Source organism: Triticum dicoccoides, chromosome 4B (assembly GCF_002162155.2).
Source record: "Triticum dicoccoides isolate Atlit2015 ecotype Zavitan chromosome 4B, WEW_v2.0, whole genome shotgun sequence".
NCBI classification, from domain to species: domain Eukaryota; kingdom Viridiplantae; phylum Streptophyta; class Magnoliopsida; order Poales; family Poaceae; genus Triticum; species Triticum dicoccoides.
This window is the reverse complement of record NC_041387.1, coordinates 572,490,897-572,498,272: the sequence shown is the minus strand read 5'-3', so window position 1 is coordinate 572,498,272 and position 7,376 is coordinate 572,490,897.

Sequence of the window (7,376 nt, the reverse complement as noted above, 5' to 3'; positions counted from 1 at the left end):
CAAAGATCGACAGGAGGAGAACGGAAATGGGGTGGTGATGCAGAGCGTGCAGCTGATATTGGCGGAGGACAGCAAAGAAGAACTCAGAGAAAGGAGGCACTAGGCCAGCAATGATGGCACTCATGAAGAGGGGGTAGAAGGTGCTCCCCTTGTCCTCCGGCTGGGCGGAGCTTGGCCAGAGTGCAGTCTCCCCCATCTCGTTGCCTTGCCCCGCCGCCATCTGGTGCGTGAGGGCGAGATTTTTCTCCGTCATGTTTGAAGGATCCAGAGCCGGCGAGTACCAGGCCGGTGGAGCCCCGACTGCGGTCATGCGGGGCGCCATTACTCGCCGGAGCTGAAAGGTTGAGGCAGATCTGGAGATTTCGGAAGCAGGGAGCGAGGAGCAAGAAAGGGGATCCGAAGCAAGGCGAATGAGAGTAATGAAAGTAAGCCTAACCCAGGCCAACCTTTTTGTCAGTCGGTGAGTTGCCAAGGCAGCGTGGGGAAGCGGAGACGCCCACGTCCAATCAACTGGCTCGTGGCGCCCAAGGCCGCAGGCTGATGGGGCCCGTGGTGCTCCGCACTTGCTCCTTCGCTTCTTCGCTAAGCCAAGTCCGAGCGCGCCTTCGGCCCGGGGGCTAGTGTCGGCATTCTGGGAACGGGGGTCCCCAGACTTGCCTGCCTGCGGCCTGCGGCGTGGCTCAAGTGGTGGCCCAGTATGGCCCATCTGCATCAACGCAAACTCAAGACCCTCGCGAGGGGCCAAGCCTCGCTAGGCGGATGATGCAAGGCTTCCTCAGGAGTGGCCTCACCAGGCAGGCTCGCGAGGAGGCGGAGAGATCAAGGCAAGGGTACCTCACGAGGTGCTCGTGACACAATCCATGACGATCGAGACCAGGCGGGCGCAGGCCTGCGCAGTGTCCTTGTTTCTTCTTTGGTGCACAGGGGGCAAGCACAGGCGTGGAGTACCGAGGCATCAGGCAAAGGTTACCATTTCGGTGCAACGAGACTAAGACCAGCAGAGCGGCAGGATGGAGGTCACCGTGAAGCCCAAGACAGCATCATCGCTAGTACCTTTGGAAGTCGAAGACCAACTTTAGTTAGGATAACTTGTACTAGATGTTCCCCTTCAAAATGGCCGTTGTTGGCTCCCTTCCCGCTTAAAATTCGGGAAGAGGACCAAGGCCTCTATAAGTAGAGATAGCCACCACGGTAGGTGGGAGGATCGAATCCTTTACTACGAGAACACCACACCAGCTCAAGAACACCTCTCATCATCAGCCCCTGAGGCAATCCACCACACCACACACTGGACTAGGTTATTACACCACAACGGTGGCCCGAACCAGTATAAATCTTGTGTCCCCATTGTTGTTCATGGTGTAGCTTAGATTCTCGCGAGGCGTTTGGGCATGGATTGGTAGGGGAAAGATCTTCGCGCGCACCCCAGAGTTCGAACGTCAAGGGTCTGCCGGAACCACACATCCGACAGATATTACCTTGCCTTCTCCTTCGAATACATGTTTGCAGATTCCAGCTTAGTCCAATGCACGTGTGCTACCTCTTGAGCATTGCGTTGGTTTTCCATTGAAGAGGAAAGGGTGATGCAGCAAACTAGCGTAAGTATTTCCAGCAGTTTTTGAGAACCAAGGTATCAATCCAGTAGGAGGCTCCTCACAAGTCCCTCGTACCTACACAAAAAAACAAGAACCTCGCAACCAACATGATAAAGGGGTTGTCAATCCCTTCACGACCACTTGCGAAAGTGGGATCTGATAGAGATAATAAGATAAGATAAATACTTTTGGTATTTTTATGATATAGATTGGAAAGTAAAGATTGCAAAATAAAGTAGATTGGAAACTTATATGATAAAAGATAGACCCCGACGCTATAGGTTTCACTAGTGGCTTCTCTCAAGATAGCATAAGTATCACGATGGGTGAACAAATTACTGTCGAGCAATTGATAGAAAAGTGCGTAGTTATGAGATTATCTAGGCATGATCATATATATAGGCATCACGTCCGCGACAAGTAAATCGAAATGATTCTGCATCAACTACTATTACTCCACACGTCGATCGCTATCCAGCATGCATCTAGAGTATTAAGTTCATAAGAACAGAGTAATGCATTAGTCAAGATGACATGATATAGAGGGATAAACTCAAGCAATATGATATAAACCCCATCTTTTTATCCTCGATGGCAGCAATACAATACGTGCCTTGCTGCCCCTGCTGTCACTGGGAAAGGACACCGCAAGATTGAACCCAAAGCTAAGCACTTCTCCCATTGCAAGAAAGATCAATCTAGTAGGCCAAACAAAACTGATAATTCGAAGAGACTTGCAAAGATAACAAATCATACATAAAAGAATTCAGAGGAGATTCAAATATTTCTCATAGATAAACTTGATCATAAACCCACAATTCATCGTATCTCGACAAACACACCGCAAAAAGAGTTATATCGAATAGATCTCCAAGAAGATCGAGGAGAACTTTGTGTTGAGATTCAAAGAGAGAGAAGAAGCCATCTAGCTAATAACTATGGACCCGAAGGTTAGTGGTAAACTACTCACAACAAATTGGAGAGGCCTTGGAGATGATGTAGAGGCCCTCTGTGATCGACTCCCCCTGCGGTGGAGCGCCGACGAAAGCTCCAAGATGGGTTCTCACGGGTACAGATGTTTTCAGGGTATGGAGGTATATATAGGCGAAATAGGTCGATGAGGGGAGCCTCAAGGGGCCCACGAGGGTGGAGGGCATGACCACCCCCCTAGGGCACGCCTTGCACCCTCGTGGCCGCCTTGGCTGCTTCTTGACGTCCACTCCAAGTCTACTGGATTGCGTTTGTTCCAAAAAGATCACTCCCGAAGGTTTCATTCCGTTTGGACTCCGTTTGATATTCCTTTTCTTCGAAACACCGAAATAGGCAAAAAAACTGCAATTCGGGCTGGGCCTCCGGTTAGTAGGTTAGTCCCAAAAATGATATAAAAGTGCAAAGTAAAGCCCATAAGCATCCAAAACGGGTAATATAATAGCATGGAGCAATTAAAAATTATAGATAAGTTGGAGACGTATCAAGCATCCCCAAGCTTAATTCCTGCTCGTCCTCAAGTAGGTAAATGATAAAAACAGAATGCTACCTAGCATATTTCTCAATGTAATTTTCTTTATTGTGGCATGAATGTTCAGATCCAAATGATTCAATATAAAAGTTCATATTGACATAAAAAGTAATAATACTTTGAGCATACTAATAAAGCAATCATGTCTTCTCATAATAACATGGCTAAAGAAAGTTTATCCCTACAAAATCATATAGTTAGGCTATGCTTCATTTTTGTCACACAAAATACTCCCATCATGCACAACCCTGGTTTCAGCCAAGCAATCGGTTCGTACTTTTTAACGTGCTTCAGCTTTTTTTCACTCTCACGCAATACATGAGCGCGAGCCATGGATATAGAACTATGGGTGGAATAGAATATGATGATGGAGGTTGTGTGGAGAATACAAAATGGCGAAAGTCTCATGTTAACAAGGATAATCAATGGGCTATGGAGATGCCCATCAATTGATGTCAACATGAGGAGTAGGGATTGCCATGCAACGAATGCACTAGAGCTATAAATGTATGAAAGCTCAACAAAAGAAACTAAGTGGGTGTGCATCCAACTTGCTTGCTCATGAAGACCTAGGGCATTTTGAGGAAGCCCAACGTTGGAATTACAAGCCAAGTTCTATAATGAAAAATTCCCACTAGTATATGAAAGTGTGGTAAAAGATAGTAACATTGACCCCCTTTTTTATTTTTTTGGGCCTTCCTTTTTTTGATTTGGCCTTTCTTTTTTTATTTGGCCTTTCTTTTTTTATTTGGCCTTTCTTTTTTTTATAGACGACAATGCTCTAATAATGATGATCATCACACTTCTATTTATTTACAACTCATGAATTACAACTCGATACTAGAACAAAATATGACTCTATATGAATGCCTCTGGCGGTCTACCGGGATATCCAATGAACCAAGAGCGACATGTATGAAAATTATGAAGGTGGCTTTGCCACAAATACGATATCAACTACATGATCATGCAAAAGCAATATGACAATGATGAAACGTGTCATGATGAACGGAACGGTGAAAAGTTGCATGGCAATATATCTCGGAATGGCTATGGAAATGCCATAATAGGTAGGTATGGTGGATGTTTTGAGGAAGATATAAGGAGGTTTATGTGTGATAGAGCGTATCGTATCACGGGGTTTGGATGCACCGGCAAAGTTTGCACCAACTCTCAAGGTGAGAAAGGGCAATGCACTGTACCGAGGAGGCTAGCAATGATGGAAGGGTAAGAGTGCGTATAATCCATGGACTCACATTAGTCATAAAAAACTCATATACTTATTGCAACATTTTATTAGACCTCGAAGAAAAGTACTAGTACACATGCTCCTAGGGGCGAGGTTGGTAGGAGTTAACCATCGCGCACCCCCAACCTCCACTCATAAGGAAGGCAATCAAAAGAGCACCCCATGTTACAAATTTGTTACACAAGTTTTACCATATGTGCATCCTATGATACTTGCCAACTTCAACACAAGTATTTCTCAATTTCATAATTACCCTACTAGCATGACTCCAATATCAACACCTCTATATCTGCAAACAATTATCAAGCATCAAGTTGATCATAGCATCCAATTCACTTTCCATGATAGTTTTTATTATACCCAACTTGGATGCCCATCATTCTAGGACCAATTTTATAACCATAGCAAATACCATGCTGTTCTAAAAGACTCTCAAAATAATATAAGTGAAGCATGAGAGTTGAATAATTTCTACAAAATAAAACCACCACCGTGCTCTAAAAGATATAAGTGAAGCACTAGAGCAAAATTATCTAGCTCAAAAGATATAAGTGAAGCACATAGAGTATTCTAATAAATTCCGAATCATGTTGTGTCTCTCCCAAAAGGTGTGTACAGAAAGGATGATTGTGGTAAACTAAAAGCAAAGACTCATATCATACAAGACGCTCCAACCAAAACACATATCATGTGGTGAATAAAAATATAGCTCCAAGTAAAGTTACCGATAGACGAAGACGAAAGAGGGGATGCCTTCCGGGGCATCCCCAAGCTTAGGCTTTTGGTTGTCCTTGAATTATCTTGGGGTGCCATGGGCATCCCCAAGCTTAGTCTCTTGCCACTCCTTATTCCATAGTCCATCAAATCATTACCCAAAACTTGAAAACTCCACAACACAAAACTCAACAGGAAATCTCATAAGCTCTGTTAGTGCAAGAAGGAAAAACCACCACTTAAGGTACTGTAATTAACTCATTATTTATTTTTATTGGTGTTAAACCTACTTTATTCCAACTTCTCTATGGTTCATACCCCCGATACTAGCCATAGATTCATCAAAATAAGCAAACAACACACAAAAAACAGAATCTGTCAAAAACAGAAAAGTATGTAGCAATCTGTGACTTTCGAATAATTATGGAACTCTAAAAATCCTACCAAAATAGGAAGTCCTGGGAAAGTTATTTATTGATCTACTTCAAAAAGAATAAACTAAAAATCACGTTTGTGTGATTTATTAGAACTATTCTCGCGCGCAGAAGTTTCTGTTTTTCAGCAGAATCAAATTAACTATTACCGTAGGTTATCCTATAGGTTCTACATGGCACAAACACTAATTAAAATGTAAAACCACATCTAAACAGAGGCTAGATGAATTATTTATTACTAAACATAAGCAAAGAGCAAGGAACAAAAATAAAGTTGGGTTGCCTCCCGACAAGCGCTATTGTGTAACGCCCCTAGCTAGGCATAAAAGCGAGAATAGCTCCAAGTATTGCCATCTTTGGTATTCAACTCTTCAATAAAACACTTATAAACCTTAGGAGTTTCTTTCCTTTTAGTAATGATTAAACTCCTAGGAAAGAAATTAAGAGATTCATTTGTAGCAAAAGGTTCCTTAATGAAAGCGAAAAAGTTGGGATGAACACTTATTTGATTTGATATCCGCATTTTCCTTACTAGAAGATTCACCCTTATTTTAAGGAACATACATTAATTTGGCAATTTATTATGAGGAGTTGGATTATTTTTCATGGATGGAAAGGCAGCCCCTATGTTGGTAATAATATCCTCAAGTTTACCGATTCTTAAAGAATCTTGATCTATTCTTTCGTTAACTATAGGTTCTTTATCCTTAAAACTTTTCAGAGTAACTCCAACCTTAGATCCATATTGGGTGATTTGATTGTGAATATTTTTATCCAAATTTTCAATTAACTCAATAGTGGCAACTTTATTTTTGATAATTTCAAACCTTTGCATCACATGTTCTAGAGTTAAGACAGTTCCATTAACCAAGGGAGCTGGTGGACCAAACAAATCTAACATATCATTATAAGCATCAAGAATACATCTATACCAAGGAGTAATGCCTACATAAAAATTGCGAAGAAGAACGGAAGTAGATTGCTTCCCAGCAGATCTATTTTGAGCATTGCAAATTCTATGCCAAGCATGCTTTGGATTTTCTCCCTCCCTTTGTTTAAAATTAAGAACTTCATGATCGGGAGTACTAACAATGATAGGAGGACTAGTCATGATAAACGTTCTAACACACAAGCACACAAGAGGCAAGCGAGAAATAGACGAACGGAAAAGAGAGGGCGAATAAACGGCAAGGGTGAAGTGGGGGAGAGGAAAACAAGAGGCAAATGGAAAATAATGTAGTGCGAGGGAGATGAGTTTGTGATGGGTACTTAGTTTTTGAGAACCAAGGTATCAATCCAGTAGGAGGCTCCTCACAAGTCCCTCGTACCTACACAAACAAATAAGAACCTTGCAACCAACGCGATAAAGGGGTTGTCAATCCCTTCATGGCCACTTGCGAAAGTGAGATCTAATAGAGATAATAAGATAAGATAAATATTTTTGGTATTTTTATGATATACACTATTAGGAAAAGGGCGATAGATAACATGGACATTAATGGTGCACCACACATGTGGTGCGCCACTACTATATAGCAGTGGCGCACCATGTGTTGGTCCGCCATTAAACTCTAAATACTAATGGCGCACCACATGCACGGTGCGCCACTACTAACAATTTTTTTAAACTAGTAATGGCGCACCAGGGGATAGTGCGGCATTACTATTTAAACTACTAATGGCGCACCACACCCTAGGTGCGCCACTACTAATTTTTTTTCAATTTTTTTTCAAAACTAGTAATGGGGCACCGTGGGAGTGGTGCGCCATTACTAGTTACTAGTAATGGCGCACCACTCCCACGGTGCGCCACTACTAATTTTTTTCAAGTTTTTTTGTTTTTTTAAACTAGTAATGGCGCATCG